This window comes from Melospiza georgiana, chromosome 6 (assembly GCF_028018845.1).
Source record: "Melospiza georgiana isolate bMelGeo1 chromosome 6, bMelGeo1.pri, whole genome shotgun sequence".
Classification (NCBI taxonomy): Eukaryota; Metazoa; Chordata; class Aves; order Passeriformes; family Passerellidae; genus Melospiza; species Melospiza georgiana.
Genome location: NC_080435.1, coordinates 3,520,552 through 3,542,505, shown reverse-complemented (window position 1 = coordinate 3,542,505; position 21,954 = coordinate 3,520,552). Strand labels below are relative to the sequence as shown.

General features: G+C 42.5%; 1 protein-coding gene across 4 annotated transcripts in view; it reads right to left on the bottom strand.

Annotated features, from left to right (window-relative positions):
• Window positions 1-21,954, bottom strand: part of RGS6 (regulator of G protein signaling 6) — a 247,461-nt gene that overhangs the window by 82,594 nt on the left and 142,913 nt on the right. The window lies entirely within an intron of this gene.

The following is a 21,954-nucleotide window of genomic DNA, read 5'->3' as shown; positions in this document are numbered from 1 at the left end:
TGTGTACTTTCAACCCTGTTAATATGTCCTTCCTCTGACCTGTTATTCAGAGGGACTTTTGCCTTGTCATATTGGTCAGGCTACCAAAGAGCACACTCCCTCCACAATGCAGACCTGTAGAGGAAGATTTTCACTAAGCAGGAATCAATAAATGGCATGATGGTGCAGAGCTCTGTGAGGGCTGATTTACTCAGGTAACAAAGATGAAATAGATCTTAAGAGCTCAGAGATACCACAGCCAGTCTTCTTTCCTTACAAGGCTGCCCATCTAAAAATAGCTCAGGTAGCTTCACGAGGCACAAGAGAAAATAGCAGGGACATGGCCAAAGACATGGCAATACCCTCCCATCACCAAAACCTAGAAGCAAGCAGCCATGCTGAGGAGCAGAAGGATGCTACTCACCAAGAGCCCTGCATTTAAAATGATTGCTCTACAGCTGTGACAGTAAGGCTGAGTTAGCAAACCTCCTAATGGATGCACAGTTGATCCCAGTGAAAGAGGTCTGCCAGGGCAGCTTAAACCAGGTCCTCAACTGGAAAAAAGTGATACCAGAAAGGGCCTTTTTCCAGTTGACCTGCCCAGCTCATAACGGGTTTGGTGTTACGCCAGCCTCAGTGTTGTTCTCACTGCACTTTGACAGAGCTGTGTCACGCCAGCCCAGCCCTCACACCTGACACCTAGCACCTTCACCCTCGCTGGCCTTTGCTCACACTGAGAGATGCCAAGCCCTGGCCTTAGCACAGGGCAGCCACACTGATTTATTTGTGCTAAACACCCCACACCTGACTAAGAAAACCTGAGCTGCCATCGTGTGCTACCTGAAGACAGGACTGGCATCAACAAACATGCAGGTAAACCTGAATGCACACACCCTCCAGAAGCCAGGATATACCATAACCCCAGTGCAATCCCCACTGCTGATGCTACACTTGGCTAGAATTTGGCCTAAATTAGAGATAGACCGTGTGACCTGTACCCAAAGCTTACTCTCTCCTCAAATACAACCCCATATCAAATTGCTGTTACTACAAGTATGGGAGGAAATTGCAAGACAAAAAGAATTAGCATGCTTAGTGTCATTCAAACCCATAGCTCCTATAACACCCACAGAAGATGAGCACATTGCCTCAAGAACCCTTATAGAGGTATACAAGAGGCAGGAAAGGGGCACCTTGCACTCCCAGCAGCACTAGTAACAGCATCTGAAATTACCACCTTTTACAAATCACTAAGAACTGTGGATGTGTTGAGATGCACCTGTACACCTACAATTGATCATACATTCCCAGCTGCTTTTCCAGGTGCTCTGCCTTTGCATTAGTCAGACTACTGAAGTGGCTCACACAGCTTAGCAATTTGGCTCTCTGCCATATAGTCATGTTTAGGAGCTGTTCCTCACGTTGTCAAAATGATTTGGCAACAAAACAGCAAAGGAAGCAACCCTGAGCACTGCTGGAATGGAGGCTTTTGAAGACTCCTGCGTTTGACCTTGTTAGGGAGGAAAGATTTTTACTTCAATTCATGTGAACAGCCTTTAAATGAAATGCAACGTTTCTGTCATTTCAATAATATATAAGTATTTTTAATAGCTAATTTGCTTCTCCAGAAAACAAGAAAATTGATAAAATGTAGAAGGCGACTAATGTCGCATTTCAGCACGTGACTATCAGGTCACTTCACACCACATCCTCATTCACAAACTGAATTTTAAAGGCTGTTACATCAAGGTCCTCCTTTCCCTCACCAGTGTTGCAACAGTTTCCCTGCAAAGGTGTAAAGGTCACCAAGTGGTGCAAGACAGCAAAGTACTCTGAAAGCTGCAGCATTTTAAAGATTTTGGCACAATATTTATTTACTAAGAGATCTGGAATTGTAGTAGTCACCTATGCCAGATTCCTATTAATTTCTGCAGTAATTCTGCTGGCAAAAGGCAATTTTTAAATCTCCCACAGAGCCCTGGTGACAACAGATCTCTCCCAGGATCACACATTTCTGTGTTAACTGCAGCAACATGATCATCTGTGATCTCTATTACTGAGAAGCATAGTTACCTTCATCAAATTTTCTAAGAAAGCAAACTCCTCCTGACACATTACTACTTTTTTTCCCCCTCGTGCTCTTTAGGAAAGGTTGAGAACCACACAGAGTGTTTGCAGTGACGCAGTACACATTATCTGGAACATTAAACGACCCAACGTCTGTAACTCTCTTCCCTCCAAGAGCTCATAATTCATAAAATAATCAGTATTGTACAGCTTTCCCACCCCTTTTCCTGCTAGGTCATTCAATCACATGTGATCATCATATGTAGGGTTAGGGCTCTGAAAAGCACAAAGCCCAGAGCTCCAGGAGCTGCAAAAGGCATGCATGACAAGGGGAATACAGAACTGCCAAACACATGGCTCCCTCCACAGCTTTCTCCTTTGAACCTGCCTTAGCCCAGGGCTGCTTCTGCTGCTCTGCCTAGGGTTAGGTTATGCTGCCCTGGAGTGCAGCTGGCCTCACTGCAGCTCTGTACTGGTGCAGCAGCCAAACAAGGACAATTCTCCAGCAGGATTAAGGTAGCACACGTAATTTCTTTTAGTCAAGGGTAAAGCCAAGTGAACTACAACTCTGTAGCAATTGCTGACAATTTACTTAGTGCCATGTAAAACAAAGAGACAATATTGGCACTAACACTTAGAGGCCTTATTTTAAACCGGGCTCCTTAAGCCATGTGTTAAAAGAAACTTCTACTGGCAAGGCGTAGTTGATTTTGCTGGCAACAGCTTGTTCCAGCATTGCATATTTGGGCAGAGATATGTAACAGTGGGAATTTTAAATGTGCAGAACAATTTAATGATGACAGTGAAAACAAAAATCAGTTGGCCATAATTAACAAATTCAAAATAAGTAAATTATTTGTTCTTTCTTACATTTGATAGATTTCCTAAGGATGTGCATAACACAAGCAGTAAACACCACCATTTTTTAAAAATCTATATTTAGAAATTACATTTCCTGCCTGATAAACCCTTCAAGTTTATTTTACCAAACAACCTCTGAAAGTAAGAAACATTTTGAAAAGCTGAAAGCTGCACTGAAATACTGCCATTCAGTTTGAATAATTGAATCTAATGTCAAAACACCATGCATCTTATCTGTCTACAAATCTTAGAAAGCGTTTTTGTTTTCATTCTAAGATAGAGACAATGCAGCAAAATATTGTACTTCTTTTTTCTTTCTCACCAAGAATTTGAAGACCAACATTTTATTTAACCCCTTTCGACGTAAGCATGGCTGTGGAGTTGGAATAGTTGATGGGCTGCTCCAAAGCAGCAATGACTTCTGATAGCAGCAGGTACTGGAAGCAGGATGGGCCCAGCTGTGTGTCTGGTGCTACCCAAGCGCAAAGTGCAGCCTTGATAAAGCCTGGATCAGCCTTGATCAGAGCAGCTCTGCTGTGTTAGAGAGCTTTGTGGTGCAACACCTGCCAGCAGTGGGACACCCCTGACAGCGCTGCTGCTTTCCTACTGCCATCCAACAGTGCCCTGGTCCGACACCCAGCAGCTGCACTCACTTCTTTCTGGAAACCTCGCCAGCATCAGGGTGTTTTATCACCGCCACAGACTCTTGACAAACCCAGTCTGGCTTGGCTCTCTAGAGATATATCCCTGGGCACACCAGCTGCTCTGTGCACTCCGGATTCAGCCATGTCCTGCAGGAACATCCTCGGACCTCACAGTGCTTCTCAGCAGTTTGCCTGGGCAGATCTGCACATAACAGCCTTTGCAGTGCTACAAAAACACATGCATGCTGCTTTTAGTTTCCAAATAGTAAAGCTCAAAATCCTTTCTATGTAAAGCTAAAGCTTTTTCTTAGTCCACCAACACTGTGTTCCGCAAGGTCTTGTATTTTCATTAATCAGACCTTCTGGGAGACTCTCAAAATACTTTCAGAGAGTAGTTTCACGAGTGACTGTAGAAACTACAACAATGTAAAATACTCTAGAAAAAAAAAATTTTAAAAGTCTTCCTGTAAAAACTGAAATGAAAAATAAAGTAGAAGCAAATACACCTCCCTGGCGTCCACACGAGGCCCGCGCGCTCGCCGCCGCCTCAGGCTGAGCCGCACTGCCGCGGGGCCGCGCCAGGGGGCGCTGCGCGAGCACGGACGGCGCCGGCCGCGCGCCCGAGTGCCATGGCGGGCGCGGGGAGCGCGCGGGGCCGAGGGGCGGCCAAGGGCGGGCTACGGGCGGGAGCGCGGCTGCTGGAAACCCGCTTCCCAAAGTGCCGGGCACCGGCTGCTGGAAACCCGCTTGCCAAAGTGCCGGGCACCGGCCGCTGGAAACCCGCTTGCCAAAGTGCCGGGCACCGGCTGCTGGAAACCCGCTTGCCAAAGTGCCGGGCACCGGCCGCTGGAAACCCGCTGCCCAAAGTGCCGGGCACCGGCCGCTGGAAACCTGCTTGCCAAAGTGCCGGGCACCGGCCGCTGGAAACCCGCTGCCCAAAGTGCCGGGCACCGGCTGCTGGAAACCCGCTGCCCAAAGTGCCGGGCACCGGCCGCTGGAAACCCGCTTGCCAAAGTGCCGGGCACCGGCCGCTGGAAACCCGCTTGCCAAAGTGCCGGGCACCGGCCGCTGGAAACCCGCTTGCCAAAGTGCCAGGCACCGGCCGCGGAGCCCGGACCGCAGCACCTGGATGTCATGGCGAATCAACGCTCATTGCGAGGAAAACAAACCTTTATCGGTATTACAAACATTCTTCCGAGGCGTTCAGATCATTCTCACTTCAGACCACTTTCTCATTTAAAATGCATGTCGCTCCTTCCCTCGCTCCTCCTTGCCTCCTCCTGCCCGAGGCAGGCGGGAGGCTGAGCTCAGGCCGCAGGCCGCCCCAGGGCAGCCGCGGGGCCGGGGCCGGCCGGGAGGTGGTGGTGTTGCCCACGGAATGGGAGGCGAGGCCGCTGGAAAACCAGACGGAGAGCGCACCGCTCTTGTAAGGGCGGTCATCGTGTTCAGGCGTGACCGATTTCGGAGGTAGGGAGAGCAAACGCAGACTCCGGGCGGAAAGGAGCGGGGACTGTCCTGTCCTCTCCACAGCCCGGGAGACACGGCAGAGAGAGAGGAACGCTGTGACCACTGAAGTCACTCAAACGCAAGAGAAGTGAGAGGAAAAGGTTCCAGGCAATCAAGACACAGAATTACAGTAAAACAATAAAATCCAACAGGTCACACCATCAGGTTGTATCTGAAAGCAGGGCATGCAAAGGCAGAGTAGGGGAATACCTTGCTGATTTTTCACTTTCACCCTAGGACCCCGTGCTCACGAGGAACACATTCAGATGTGCAATGTCCTCTTTTTTACTCAACAAGTCATCAGCATCTTGCATCAAATCTCCGAGAAAGATGACAACAAAGACACAGCACTCAGGCCACTGTCCCGTCGGCCTGGCAGAGCTGGCAAGCATCGCCTGTCCCAGCACAGCCAGCTCACTGGCCTGCTCCCAGAACAAAGTCAGGTACGCATGGAAATGTTTGCAGGACATAGTGGGAATGCTGAGCATTTTACTGCACTATATAGACCTTGTCTTTTATGAACATATTCAATTATGTTGCGCTGGAGAGGCAAAGGCAAAGCCTGCACACAAGAAGAAAACTGATATGGCTGAATATCTCTTCTTTTGTTCTCCCAGATGAAAATGAAACATCTAAAACAGGTTAGCCACCCAAAAGGGTTAAAGCTATGACCTTATGAATGAAATTGAATCAAGAGAGGGGAAATGTAAGAAGCAAAAGTTACAGAATGTATTGAGGAACAAAAGTTTTGAAGAAGAAAAATAAATATTGGAAGTATTACAGCAATGTTTTCTGCAAAGTAATGCAATAAAAACAAATAGAGGAAGTCAGATCCAAAAAGAGATCATGTTAAACTGAGGGGAAAAAATTATAAAGAAGTAAATTCTCTCTAACAAAATGTTTTGTCACATAGAAGCAGGCACTAAAACTTAGATAAAAAGGCAGGAATCCATGTCTTTGTCTCTGTATACTCATATAATCCCTCCTCAGGAACACAATAATTGCTGGATTGTAAATTGTATGGTCCCCTCTGCAAGAACAAGCATGAAAATTATGCTTGGAGGATTTGGGACCAGAAATCCCACTGTACAAAAAGCAAGGCAACTTAGTGACACCAGATTAAGTGGAAGAATAGTGAATATGCACATATGCTACACTGATCTCACTACAAAATACCCTTCCAAAGGCCATGTAAAAAATTACAGATCAAATTAACTCTGACATAGCAAAGGCATCCCAAGTGGCATTCTGTTTTTCTATGAAAACATAAAATTACAAGGTCTGCAACCCAGAGTTATACTGGAAAAGAACTGTCTTTCCTCCTCCTCCACACAGTAATGTGTGTAGAATAAGTCTGACCACACCTCATATTCCTTGGTTAAAAACTACCAAGTTTCTTCAGACAGCTGCAATCACGCTGCCCCACCAGGGCTGGCTGTGCCTGCTCCTGCCCTTGCTGGATCCAGCATTTTGGGTACCAACTGTGTTGGTATTGTACCAATTACACTGACACAACATGATGGCACTGACACAACTCTGATGAAGCCAGTTGAAAGCATGTCAGGTCACTTTATACTAACGTGCTATCTCACAAGCTCAGGAGATTCTGTCCAACATAGTGATTTATTCTGAAATGAACTTTTCAGCCTGTTCACACTCCATTAGCTTATGCTGCATGTACAGAGACAAGTTAGAAGAGAGAAAGAGTAATAGAAGTCAATGGAGAAAATATACAAGAAGCAAGAGGATAAGCCTGTAGAAAATAGACCCCAGGAATAAGAACATAGATGTTGAAAACAATGACAGGTATCCAAAAATAAATTTTGCTTACGAAATCTAAATGGTCAAATTTTAATCTAAGATATGTGCACATGCTTTTCACTGAATTCTGTAACAGTCCATACATATATCTGAATGTGAAACATAAAAAATGGCAAAGTTCTTTTCTGTTACTGGATGTACTTGAGCTTCATCAGGGATAGCCAAACTTTCATTCTGGTACATTCGTGTATGGCTTGGGACAGACCACATATAATATTCCTGAAAGACAAATACATGGTTGAACAAAGTCTTTCAGGAGAGCTGTGAAGATTAATGAATTGATGTTTACCTAACACTGTGAAAACATAAAATGCCTTGCCACTTCATAGTGTTGAACATTAATACCAATTCCTGCCAATAAAGTTCCCCCGTCCTACTCTCCTGTGCAGAATCCCTCCCCTGTAAGGCTCATTTCTGGTTTTACTTTCACAGACTGAAACCTGTCAGAGCTGTGCAAATTTTGCTAACACTATTCTCAGAGCAAACTACAGTAGGTCCCAAGGCAGGTAACTCAGAATATTGTTTCCAACTGGAGAGAACAAATTGAAAGAGCAATATTTACATTCTGTCACCAGCTTACTCACAGACTGTCTTGTGCAAACATGATCAGACTACAACAAGGTCATGCAAATTTAAAACCAAGGACCCAATCAAGCAACAGCTTCCCTTCATTGCTCTGATCACAGTTGCAGCAAAACCCAAGCAAAGGCTGCCAGACTATGGCTGAACCAACAATTTGCTGCCAGGAGCTGGTCTGGTGAGAGAAGAGGTTAAAGCAAGAAATGATATTTGCTTCCTATAGTCATGAGCGTGTCTTTCATGCATTTAAATTTGAAAACACATAGAGAGTCATGTCACAGATGTGGAGATGACAGCCTTATTATAAAATGCAGTACAGCATGACAAATTATTGACCTACTTCTTAAAGAAACTCCTCTCATGGCAATGACTTGTCCTCATCCTTCAACACACCCTCCCAGTATCCAACATGATAAGATACAATCACAGGATGTCAGGAATTGAGATAAGTATGTTGCCAGCTAGCTTAGATAGAAGTGATGTTTTTTTTCCATTAAGATCTCATCAATTTTATCATCTGGTTATTAAATGCATATTTTTGTCTTAAACCTATTTTGAAGCAATTATATGTTTATGCTGGTGTAGAATGCTCCCTTTATGAAACTAAATTGTTGGGTATTTGTATGCTGTCTGTAATTGGGTATTCTAAAGTAGCAATTCTGAAAGTAAAACAAATGCACTTCCTTCCCCGTTTCTCCTTTTCTTCTCTCTAGTTGTTTGCACCCTTTGCCTCCCTGAATCCAAAAACACATGGACAGTGCCTCAGATTAAAACTGGGCCAAGGCAGGCTAATATTTATTTGTGGTTTTGAGAACTACCCCAGACAGATTTGTTACATCCCCTGACTACAAAGGACATCAACCCCAGACAAACAACCAGCACAACAAAAAGTTGTCGTACAGACAACCTTTCTGAATTTTTAAAAAATATACCGGACACAAGTTTCAGAAATTATTTTAGAGCCTTTTGTTCTATTTTCAAAACTGAAAAGCTCTCAGGAGTCTACATCTAACCAGCTTTTGACAAGATGTATTGGCATAATGTTAGATCCATTTTTTAATGCCAGGCTTATTTCAAGGGCACTTCAAGTGTTTCACATAGCCACACAGATATTAGAGGAGCCTGAGCTTGGTTTCAAGCATTCATATCTTTCTTGAGCTGGCCTATATGCCCAGAATAAATTCTATAATTCATCAGATTGTTATTTTTTGCCTTACAATTCAGCAGTCAAAACTTTGTAAAACAATTTAGGATTTATAGGAAAATCTGGGCACATTTTTCCTTTAGTTATGCTTTCTCGTGTAAAATTTTACACTTTAAAAAACCCATCCACAATGTGGGAACATTTTAGTTCATACACAGTAAAATAAAGACCTATATAATTCATATCAGTCTTCCAGTACTGCAGAGATTTCTTTTAAAATTACAAATGACACACGTCAAAACTATCCCTTAAGGGTAAATGGGTAATTTCTTTCATGAAAGTATACAGTAATGCATTATTAAAGGGACAAAACATTCTGCAGGGCATGTGTTTGATTAACTGTAAACCACACACTTGGTGGATTTTTTTTTTATATTCCAATATATATGTATATAGAAATAGCTATATCTAGCAATATCTAGCTATATCTACAAATCCAAAATTAAAAAAAAAAAAAAAACAAAAACAAAAGCCAAACATATCAAGTTTTGTCTCAAAATGCCACCATTCATCATGATCCTAAACAAGCATAAAAGGCTAAAGCCACCCATGTGACTTAAGCACAGCTCAGAGGTAAGAAAACAGGAGTGATGTCAAGTGGGAAACAAGGGTAATAACAGGTTGAGCATGTTCAGGTGGGATGTGATGGGATAAGGAAGGTTGACTAATTTCCCTGAACTGCAGAGAAAGATGAAACCTTCAAGCATGCTGAGATAGTGAGGGTGAGATGTCCTGGGTGCTGAAGGCAATCAGTGCAAGATCTTTCTGCACAGAGCAGTTGGTTCTCCATAGCCCTAGCACTACAAAAGTATGTACTCAGCCAGTCTCTTCAGCTAAGTAACTGGGATGGTTACTTGACTAGAATACAACAGAATATTTCATTTCAAAGGGATCTACAATGTTAGTCTAGCCCAACTCTTAGTCTGTATTAGTCAGGAAAGGAGAGAAGAACTTTTTTACATATCTGCCTGTTAACCTGAAATTTTTTCCAGTCAAACACCAAAATCCATGTCTATGACAGTGCAGCTTTGTGTCTGTCACACACAAGCTAAAAAGTACATTATGTGTGCATTTGCAGAATTTTATATATGTCAATGTAAAACACTGAAAATATTTAATCATATTCCAAACTACTTCCTAAAAGGCTTTTTTTTTTCTCTCTAGTGTGAGGTAAAACCATTTGTTCCATATATCTGAAAAATGTAAACACAATCAATTGAGTGCAGAATGGCAAAACATCTGACTATGACCCCCACCATGTCCCTCTCACTCCAGACAGCTGGAGACCGAGCAACATACTTCCACAATATTGCTAAACATTGCCTTTTTCTTTATATACTACCCCAGATATCCACTACAGGATCCATGGCCAGAGGTTTGCTGGTGGCCATTTGTTTGACACAAAGTGGGCATTCTTACTTTACCAATTAGAGCCTGCCTTTTGCAGCTCCCATCTGCCAACTTGCCCCATGTTAGCCAGGAGCATCACTTCAGAGAAATCCTCTGTACACTCACATCTCAGCAGGTGAGACTGCTCCCTTCAGCAGCTGCAGGGTATGAGGAAAAAAGGCAGAAGCAGGAGAAAAGGGACGCACCTGAAAAGGACATGCCCTGTCTTCTGTCCCTCCCAGCACCTACAGGAAGCTTGCAAAGACACCGTCTTCACCACAAGGGTTCCAAGTGCAGCTGCATGTATGGATACCCATTGTGCCCGGCTTTGTTAGAAGCTACCCTTTGAAAACCTGTATCCCAACACCACCAGGGGTCCTTCAGAGTCTTGCTCACAACTCTTCTGTAGAAACCCACGTCAGAACAGAGCACTTGCAGCAAATTCCCTAAACAGATACAGTGCTACCCCTCTGGATACCAAAGGTCCTTCAGCAAGTTCTCACTCAAAATATGGTATTGCACATTAGCATCACTACTACAGCTCTACCTGGCATCTCTGATTATTTACTGAGAGTAGGTTGTAAATTATCCTGTGCTCCCAAAACATACCATGAAATTACCATTTTCATCGCCAAAAGCTTAACGTACAAAGTTCAAGAATTAAAAAAAAGGGGAAGTTTATATAACAAAACAAAATTCAGCTGCCATTCATATTTCTGTTTGAGTCTGTATAGCTTTTCATTAGGACAGCAGAATTCCACAATACTTCTCCAGAAATAAAGTTTGCTACGCACCAGGACAAGACAGGATGAACTGTGAGTGACACAGGCAGGAACAGGCTCACAGACTCAGTCAAGCTGATCAGGTACTGCCAAGTGACACAGCTGAAGAGCAGATGCTACCTTCCTTTAATTTAGCAAAGCCAGCAAGGTGGCTCCATGGACCCATGCAGACATGACACAAAGCATCTGCGGGTTTTACCTCTCACTGTGGCAGCATATTAATCTACATCTCTGAGTGCCATCTGCAAAGGACACCCTCCTGTTCTGCAGGACAAACCTACAGGTCTCCATAAACAATCACTCTTACCCAAAAATGAAAATATGCAATCACAGATGACCATCACAATCAAGGTGTGACAGCTTTCCAATCTCTCCCCACACACCCCCCAAGTTCCCATTCTTGTGTGCTGTCTTGCCACACATTAGAGCATGTTGGCTTTAATCCCTGAGAAATGTGGACTGTTATCATCTAAAATGGCTTGGGTTGGGAAGGGACCTTAAAAATCATCATTCCAACCCCCCCTACCATAGGCATGGATACTCTTCACCAGACCAGGCTGCTCAGAGCCTCATCCAACCTATACTTGAACGCCTCCAGGGACGGGGCATCCACAGCTTCTCTGAGAAAACTGTTCCAGTGCCTTGCCACCCTTATAGTAAAGAATTTTTTTCCTAACATCTAATTTAAACCTACTCTGTTTTAGTTTGAGCCATGCAAGTCCCTCTCCATCGTTCTTGTACACTCCATTCGGAGATGGGCTTGAAGAAACCATAGTGAGCAAGGCCAGTGTTGGAAGGTATCACACACAAAAAGAACAGACAGCAACTAAAGAGTGAATTAGGAGGAGCAGCATCAGGATTTCTTCATTTTAAAAGAGAATTATTTTTAAAAATGGGATAGTAAGGCATCTACTGCAATATGCAGATGCAATTCTCAAATAAACTGTCCCTAAAATGGGCATTGCCTTTTCTAGGAATAGAATAGCCCATGAATCCCAGAAAAGAGAAGAGAGATTCACAAAATGAAACATCTTTTTTTTTCAAGTTTCTTTCAACAGCATGGGCTCTAATGGAATGAACCCTGCTTTAACAGTCACCTCAGACTGACAAATCTCTAGCATGTCACTGCACATGCAAAGATTTTTCCTGGTCTGGTACTCTACACCCCAGCATGACTTTTCCAGCACCCTCACAATCTGCACCTAAAGTGCTGTGACTAGTTTAGCTCACATAACGTGAATCCCTGTTTCAGAAAATGCTTCATGGTCTGAGACTATTTGAATAAAATTCATGTAACTACTCCCTGAATCTATCCAGACTGGTATCAAATCCTTTGACTGCTGAAGAGAAGTCATGAAAAGGAATTTGATCTGGATTGACATTTCTGGATTGACAGGCAAGGCCTAGAGGACTCAGCGCAACAGAGGACAGCTGTTTCCAGAGCTGCACCTAAACTGACAAAGTCTAGATGTTATGAATGAGAGCTCAGCAGAGCTAACAAAGCTTGTCACAGCAGAGATGGGAATCCAGATTTTAATGATTCCATTAAGGAATGCCAAGGCTGGTGTAAAATGCTGAGCTATTTCTACCTTTGTGTCCCTATGACTGGCCTCACACTACTGTGGGTGTAATTACATAAGATACACAATCCTTTAGTGGAAAGTGGAATTATTTAAGGAAAACAGCTGGCAAATTTAGAGCTAAGTAGGAGCACAGAAACGTCAATGCCAAACCAAGAGCATGTCAAACATGACCCAGATACCTAATTAGAAGTTATGCTCAAATCTAACTTGCACAGGGCTCCAGAAGCAGGCTGACTACAGTAGAGAGGCTGCAAGAGGTACGCTCTTGATCTTTATTCCCCTGATTGCATTAGATACTGCTCTGATCTCTCCCCCCTCTTCCCTAACTATAATGTCACAAACCTTACAAATTTGCCAGGAGCGAGGAGGGTAGAGCAGTACTACAGAATAATGATGCTAAGAGCCTCAGGAAGGCATCAAGGCTTCCCCCAGCACAGAGAGGAGGGAGCTCAAGGCTTCAGGTCTATTCCCAGCCAACCTGCTTTCAGCCAGCACCCAGCCTTGGGGATTCCTGAGCTGTGAGGGGGATGCTCTCCCTCTATGATGCCTGGCTACAGTAACACCTCTGCCTCAGGCACCTCAGCCTAATGGGCTGAGCAGGGAGCAAATGAGCAGGAAGTCACTGACAGAGATGGTGCACAAACACGCTAAGGTACTACAGGAATACCCCACAGCTGGCACAAACAGATCAAAAAGATCCCCAGAACACCTGGATGGTAACTTCATGATACAGGTACTAAGGGTGACGACTAGGAAAGATGCCTTTCTTGATCTGTTGCTTGTCAACAGCAATAATTTCCTTTCATAACAAGGTAACCCACCTAGCTGATTAAAGGAAGCCAGTTGATGTAATTTTTATGGATTTCAGTAAAGCTTTTGATGCTGCCTCTCATAGGATCCTTCTGGACAAAAGGTCCACAGCCTGCAGGATAAACACATCAAGTGGTGGGTGAGCAACAGGATCACGGGTCAGCCGTGAAGGGTGATAGTGCATGGGGAGATATCAGACTGGTGACTGGTCATTAGTGGGGTTCCCCAGGGCTCCATTTTATGGCCAATTCTTGTCATCTTCAAAAATTACTTGGATGCAGGACTTGAAGGCATACTGAGTAAGTTTGCTGATGATATTACACTGGGAGGAGCCTGTTGACTCCCTTGAAGACAGAGAGGTCCTGCAGAGAGACCAGGACAAATCACAGGGCTGGGCAGTCACCAAATGAATGAAGTTTTAACAAAGACAATTGCTGGATTCTGCATCTAGGATGGGGCAACCCTGGATGTAAGGACAGACTGGGGAACAAGAGGCTGGAGTGTCAAAGACCTGATGCTCTTGGGAGCTCTAAATTCAACTCTTCCTACTTAAAAAACCAAACAAACACAAAACCAAATTCTAATGTACTGCACATGTAGCAATGGCGTAAACAATGAACATGAGATGCTGCAGTGCAAAATTATAAATCACATTTTAAAAGATTTTGTCTTCAGATTCTGGGAGTTTTATACTTGATAAAAGAAATAAGCTTTGATGAATACGCCACAGTCCAATTCATTAGCTTCAGTAATGATAGCCTTGTAATCAAAATTTTATCAGAACATAGTAACTTTTATTTTCTATGACTACTACTGCTTCCTTAGAAAGCACACCTGTTACTGTCTCTCTCATAGGAGAAAAAACATAGACAGCATTCAACAAAACACTGGACATTTGGCAGATCTCATTCATTAAAAAGTCTGGTTTCCCACGAGTCTAACCTATTCAGGAAATCGGAATGAAATTTACTGAATAGTTAGGGCAAAAGTAAAATATCATGAAAGGAAAACTCATCAGAAATTATTCACTCAGTGATTTTGACAACCATTTTGGTATCAGCCAGCAAGCAATTGAGTTTACAAACAAATAAACTAACAATAAGACCATTGAGAGAGACGATCCTATCCACAATAAATAATTGCAAAAATAACAGAATTTCTATGCAATACCACACAACACCCTACAATAATTGGATGTAAAACCTTCCACTGCTAGAAATACCAGTTACTGTTCTCATCAGTCTATGTTATTTTTTTTGCCTATGAGTATATTTAGCATGTTACATTACCAACTTCTCAATTCCTAAGTAAGAGTTAGTCTGCAGTCCTGGTCATATTGTAGTTATCTACATGGAGAAATTTCTTACAGTGCAAGTGACCTTGCAAGAGCTGAATCCTGAGACTCTCTTGTGGGAAAGCACCCAGCAACCATACAGGAATTAACCGAACAAAGACCTAATTGCTTAGTTTTATTGCTCTGCAGGACCAAAATACAATTTTCTTCTCTGCATGTGGTAGTGAATCATACATCAAAAATATCCAAGCTCATCAGTTCACACCATATTCAAAACAAATCCATGGGAAGCCAGCATGCAGTTTTGAGAGATTTATCCACGCAGGGAAAAAAAGCCAAAGAAAACATGCAAATGTATATATTTATAGCAATGGATATGCATGGAAAGCCTGAAAGCTTTTTGTTTTCCTCTTTGCTCTTATAGAAGGTTCAAAAGCCAAATCTATGGCGCTTTCAGGTGCAAATACATAAAAGACCAAAGAGCTGTGTATTTCTGCTGGAACAGGTAGAATAAAACAAGGTATTCATCAACCATTCAGGGTATTCACACGAGCAGGCCCTAGATTGTCCAATCTAGAACCATGCCAACCTCCTTTGCCTACAGCCTCTTGTGGAGATGTATTCTCACTGCCCAGCGCAGCTTTTGGCAGCAGTGATTTCTGGCTGTTTATGGTAGTAAAAATAAACTGGTGATCTATGTAATTGGTTGTACTATTTAAAGCAAAAAAGCAAAGCCAACCCTTCCTTTTCACCTCACCCCCAAGAGTTACATTAATAGTAACTTCAGTGTTGTAACTGAGATTTATCAAACATACAACACTCACCTATCAAACCTAACATGTAGAAGTTATTTATGAGCCTGGATTTACAGTTATTGAAGCTAACTTCTGCATTTCTTTAAAACAACACACTGATTAAAGTCAGGGAATTTAAATCCTAGAAGAAACTCGGGGTTTTTGCAAAATAAATTTAATTAAAATGCAAGTTAGAATCTGCCCAATAAATAATACCCTAAAAATTACATTGACTTAAAAAAGCCAAAGAATTCTAGATAACAATGAAGAGAATCTGTGCATGGAATAAAGAGGCAGATGTATTTACCCAATAATATGAGTTGGTTCTTTTTCTAATGGTTGGAATGACATTGAATTAAAGCAACAGATTCAAAGTAATGGCTTTCAATCTACTCAAATATTTGTGCCTTCTCATTGCTATTGATTATCATTGTGCTGTCACATATTGTTGCTTTTACGCTACCTCAAAGTAAAACTGGCTTGTCAAAGGGTCAGAGCCCCACATCCTCCTCAGGGGTGATGTGGCTTCTCAGGCACAGCAGGAGCAAAGCTGCTCTGCTGTGAATCTGATGCTTTGCAGCCCACAGGAATTCTGGAGGAAGGGCAGAACCAAAGCAAGAGGTGTGAAAAAACAAAACCGTGTTGGTAGATCCTTCACCACACAGCTTCCAGATTGCTGTGAAGACAGGAGAAGCAAAGTACTGCAGCTTGAGTGCAGCCTGTTAAGCACTCCCATCCAAAAAACAAAGCCATACAGTTCTTATAATTAATCTCTGCTCTTTTGCTGTGTCATTCAGATCTAGAAACAACCTTCTGTAATAAAGCTGTGCTTTTGAAGATGAGATGAATGCAGAAAAACATTAATCATTCATCCCTATGTATTACTACAGGCATTGAAATATTGTTGACTTTTCTTTTTAATGCTTTATTCATTAGCCACAATATTCCATCAGCTAAATGCTGTGTTTCAGAATAAAACTACAGTCAGCAACAAGACCCTTCTTAATATCTAATATTCTTTGTTATTGTAGCTGAATTACCAATTCATCTAAACACTGGAATTCAACAGGTAGTTTGTCATGCAATCTGTCTCTACTCCAGCTTTTAGTCTCAACTGAAAGACTGAAAAGTCCTTCAGCAAAAAGCAAATTTTGGTAGAGAAAAAATACTAGGCAATTTTTAATAGATTTGCTTTGTTCCAGGCTCATAGCTCTCATTTGTTGCTTTCCAGTCCAGTGGTTTTTATAATCATGTTCGTAAATAAGAAAAATTGTAATTTTGTGGTCTAATTTTTGCCTACATGACTGGAAGGTTGTCTTGGGTTTACTTTTCTTTCTGACATAATCTCTGATATCCAGAAAAGGCAGAAAGATAAAGCTGGATCATTTGGTGACTTGGGTACTTTTTCATTGTCGTTTCCTTGGCCACAGGAATATCCATGCAGCATAATTATTCAGGTCTCTGATTTATCATAGTTTCACTTGACAGGTGCAGAGGTTCAAATACAGCAAGGACAAGCAGGACCAGGAAGGACGTTCACAATTCTAATATATGGAAGTTAAATTTCTCATCATATACTGAGCTTTAGCACTTAAGAAACCTTTTTATTGACTGAAATAATACTAAAGCCTCAGGATGGGTTTTCTAAGTGTTTCAGTGGCCTAAGCCAAATTTTAATGCACGTCCTGCTGTGATGTGCACTCCCTCCAATATTTTTCATCTCAGGTGCAACTACTTTTAAGTGCTGTCATATGAAACAACACAGTTATGAAGAGTGTCCAATTTTGGTAATTTTAAATGATGGTTGTTGGAGAATTTTGCTCAGAAATGGTTTATAGAGTTTTGTTCAGACATGCCATAATCATATACAGCTGATGGAAAAGTAAAAAGCAGCTGTGAGGAGCAAATTCTCACAGCCTGTTTCTGTAAACAACAAAAGTTCTCAGGCATGTTTATGTAAACAGCAGAAGTTCTCAGGTTGTTTTTAATAACAAGTAAATATCTTGTCCTTGGATAAGTTTTGGGAAAGCAAAAGTTGACAAACATGGAGGCCTTGAGAACTTTCATATCAGGGTGAGAACACAAATCTTGGTTTCAATAACAAACCACAGGTATTGAAAACAAAAGGAGGGGTTGGTGTGTAATCTGTGACCTATGATGAGCTCGGATTTTGCAATATGTATAAGCTTAATTAACACCACTATAAAAGTGTGTGAGTCAGATCAATAAATTGGAGTTCGATGCTGATCAACAAAGATGGGTCGTATCCCTTCACTTCAACAGATGGTTAATTTTATTTATTCATTTCTGATTTATTCTACAGTGCATGCACATTTTTTATGGGCTATATAAGCTTCATGTGATGTACAAGCATGCTTTTTTGGAGATGAGCAGTCCTGAAGAGGATGAAGAATTATGAATGACACACACAAAACAGCCAGCTATGAAAACCATCCTTCTCCTCCAAGCCCAGAGTAGCTATCAAGTCACACATACCCCAATATTTGGGCTGGGTTTATGCCACACAGCACAGAAGGACTGCTGCTATGGAACGAGCAGGACACAAAATGCACCACATGCACTCCCCCTGAGCTGGGAAAGCACAACACACACACAGCGCTTGGGAGGAAGGTGAGCAGCTGCATGATGTGAACTGAACAGCAGCTTGGCTGCAGCAGAGGGCAATGATACACAAACACCAGCAGTCCTCACTCTGCACAGCACCTACGAATGCAGAAACCTGTCCTTGGTTATTTCTAGCATGCAACACTTAACCACTCTTGGGCTTATTCTTAACAAAACTTGCACACTATTTACATGCATTTAGGTGCACACATGTGCAGATGCACAGAGAGATATATTGCATATCCATTGTCTCAAATGTTAATTCTGATTGCTTTCTCTTATTTCTTTGATGACCACATCCTATTTGATTAATGTGCTATCCCCCTTGTCCTCGGAAATCAAATGCTTTAAGCTTTTGCTACACAAGGTATTGCTTTGCATCTTTACAACAGGCACAAAATTGCTACACTTCAGGAAGCTGATTTTCATCTTCTCTTCCTTCATCCTTCTCACCATTTGAAAGGTAGGAAGCTGGATGCAGTTAAGGAGAAAAAGGAAGGGAGGAGGGAGCTGAGGATGAACACAGCATAAGAGTCTGACTCCTTAACTGGGTTAATTTGTCTCCTGGCATGCAAGTAGAGAGTTTAAGAGAAAGCTACAGGAAAAAAAGTAATTGCAAGACAGGTACTACTCATGTAATTGCTGACATGTCTAATGCTGTGTGATTCAGGGCAGCTTTGAAACACTAGACTTCTTATTGAGGGATGGAGGGATTACATTTCTACTGGGAGCAATTTCAAGAGATGCATAAAAGAAGGAAATGTAAGTTGTTATGAAGAAGCCTAGTCTTCACTTGAATTAGTTTAAATGCAACTTGCTCAGAACAATTGATTTTTTATGAGAAATAAATGGATTTGTATGCCCAACCAGCTTGTATTTGGCAAGTCAGTTTCCACCAAGCAATTGCTAAACTGTTGAATTTACTGTGCAGCATCTGCTCTTTAGAGATGTGGAAAACCATCAAAAACTATAAAGTATGTACATATAAACATGTCAATTTTTAACCCATGAGCATGTTCTTTATATCCTTCACAAATCTGTAAACACCCAGTATTAGTTTGGACATTGATTTAAATTTTGGAATTTTTTTTTGTTTGTTTTTCTGTTAGTGGCCTTTTTTTGCTTGTTTTAACTAAATAGACTAATTCCTGCTGAGCAGAAGATTGAACTTGGTTTAGATTTGGGACTATCTACACCTATTAACTGTCTGAAACAGAGTCAGTACCACTTTTCAAGTGTCCTATTTTTCAAAGCAGAACTACAGAGGAAAGACAGAAAATATCTAGAATAAAATTACCCAAATGCTGAGGGAAATCTGTATCAGACTCAGTCCTGTAGTGAAAGCCCTGTGTTAAGGTGATGCAAGCAGCTGGACAGACAGCCTAGGGAAGCCAAATCTATTGGTAGGCAGCTCATGGACATGAGGAACTTATTTCTCCCTTGGGCCTGTGACTGCTATACTGGATGAGAGATGTGCTTGACCTCCTCTGAAGGGACAAGGCAACAAACACCCTCAGAATGGCCCCAAGGGAGCCAATTTCTCAATGGGTGTATAAAGTTCTCCAGCAGAACTTGACTGTTTTGAACTACATCATCAGGGAACATATTCAATAATAAAGTCTCTCTTTCACAACCGTGGGATTTCCACACTCCAGCCAAATGCATTTTCTTTGAGTAAGTGACATTCTGATGTGTTCTGGGACAACTCCATGGGCACTTGCCAAGACACATGCTGGCTTCTTCAGACAGAGACACACAGCAGTTTAAACTTGGTTTAGCTCCTGAGTCTCTAGTAGCGACAGGCCATCTGGCACATTTCAGTGAAACTGGCACCTTCTGCTGAGAGAGGCCCAGGGCTTATGTAAGACAGACATGGCAGGACAGGAGTGAAGTGCACTGGCAGGGCTGTGTGCACTAAGCTTGCGTGGCAGCACTCAATCCACGCCAGGAGAGCCAGGACATAACTCATCAATCCACCCACAGCGCCGGAGGCAGCGCTGGGAGCGGAGCAGGAGGACAAGCGAGCGCTGGTGAGGCTCAGTGAGGAGCAGTGCAGGAGCAAGGGACTGGCCATGGGACGAGGTATCATCCCAAATGGAGCTGTGGGGACAGCCAAGCTTCAAGTGAAGGGGTATGGATCAGAATGAAGCTGTATCAAAACCTCTTGGGATGAAGGCAGACTAGTGCAAAGGTTTTAGACTCCCTTGTCTTATGGTAGCAAAGACGCTGATACGCAGGATTGGGAATGTGCAGCAAACTGGGAAGCGTGAAGGAGGCTTTTGGTACTGGAAAGCTCTGCTGTTGCAGCACTTCCTTCCTTCCTTGTTTTGGCAATGCTGTATAAGACCAAGTCTGAACCAGTGGGAGAAAAAAGTATATGTGTTTCGTCCTCCTGCCAAAAATGAGGTAACTTTTAAGATGCAATTATATGAAAATCGAAAAGAAGATCAGAAAGCCAGTTTTGTTGCTGGATAGAATAATGAGATGTTCCTACAACAGTCTGATAACTGCGAAAACAGAGTTAACAATTCATCTACAGAAACAAAAGCTTTACTGAGAAAATCTTTTCTCACCAGAAGAGAAACGTGCAACTCCATTTATTGCAGCAGCTGCCATTATGTGCATTGGCTGACAACCCATTCTGGGCACGGATCACAGCACTACTCAAAATCTGCCCTCAGGCATTTTTTTCTATATTCCATACTCTGAACTGAACATTGGACAATGTCTGACACATGCACACAGGTGCCACACAGACTGGTCCCATCCTACTTTCATTCTCTGTGGCTTGCCTATAAAAGTGAAGACCTAACCAAGAAGATAATGATGTGAAATGTTCTCCTTTGACCAACCTACTGCAAGCCAAAGACTGGGAAGGGGAGAGGAAAATCTACTTCCAGAGCAGATTGAAATGTCTTTGGCACAGCATACCTCCACAAACTCATCATACATTCAAAAAAAGTTTTTTCATCCTTTTTTCCAGATTTCTGTTGTCAAGAGAGGACCATTATTGATAACTCCCTGAGGCTTTTTCTCCTTGTGTTACCCAATACCTCATTCACACCTAAGGCATCAGGACAGATGAAAGCAAAACAGAGGAGCAGTTCTCTCCCTGGTATTCAAACCTTAAATCAAACACCCACTTCGCTGTACTATAAACAGAGCTGCCTGTTTGGAGCACCGAGGCACTCCTGTAATATTTCTTTTCCTTTAAGATTTTATATTTCTCCTGTGAGAAGCAATTACAATAGAAGTGTCAAGCCAAAATAAATCCCTGTTAATCACAGTCACTGTGAGCCTGCCATGTAAATCCCGTCTCAGCGTTGCTGTTCCATTTTTCAGGTAGAAATAAAGTGTGTGAGAATGCCATGGTCTAGAATCGAGCTCTTATCAAGGGGAAGTATGAAGTTTTTGAAAATTCAAGTTCTTCTCCTGTGTTCATTACATTGTGTGGAATTTGACAAGCACTAAAACTGAGTATCCACTGACCGTAAGAGTAATTCAGGTTGGAAGAATTCTCTGAAAGTTGTCCCGTCCAACCCTCACACAAAGCAAGGCCAAATGAACAGTCAGGTCAGACTGCTCAGTTCATCTGGGCCCAGGGGTTTCTGAACAGCTGCAAAACACTGGTTCCACAGCTCCTCTGGGACACTGGGCCCATGCTCACCTGCTCTGACCGTAAACAACTTTCTTCCTATATGTAAATCTAGCTGGGATTTCTTTCCCTGCAACTTGTGCAGATTGTCTTTGGTACTTTCAACATGCACTCCTGAGAAAGGATCTGACCCTGTCTTTGTAGCCTCTCATTCCCTTCTGCTTTTCCTTCCCCAGACTGAACAAACCCAGGGCCCTCAGCTTCCATTCAAATGTAGGTGCTCCTGCCTCTTCACCTATCTATTACAGTCCATCACTGATAGCATACATACTTTGCTTTTGGTTTTGGTCTACAAATAGGCAGGTCTATGTATCTGAAAGAAAAAATAACAAATGGAGAAAACTTTGGGCTCTCCACTGGC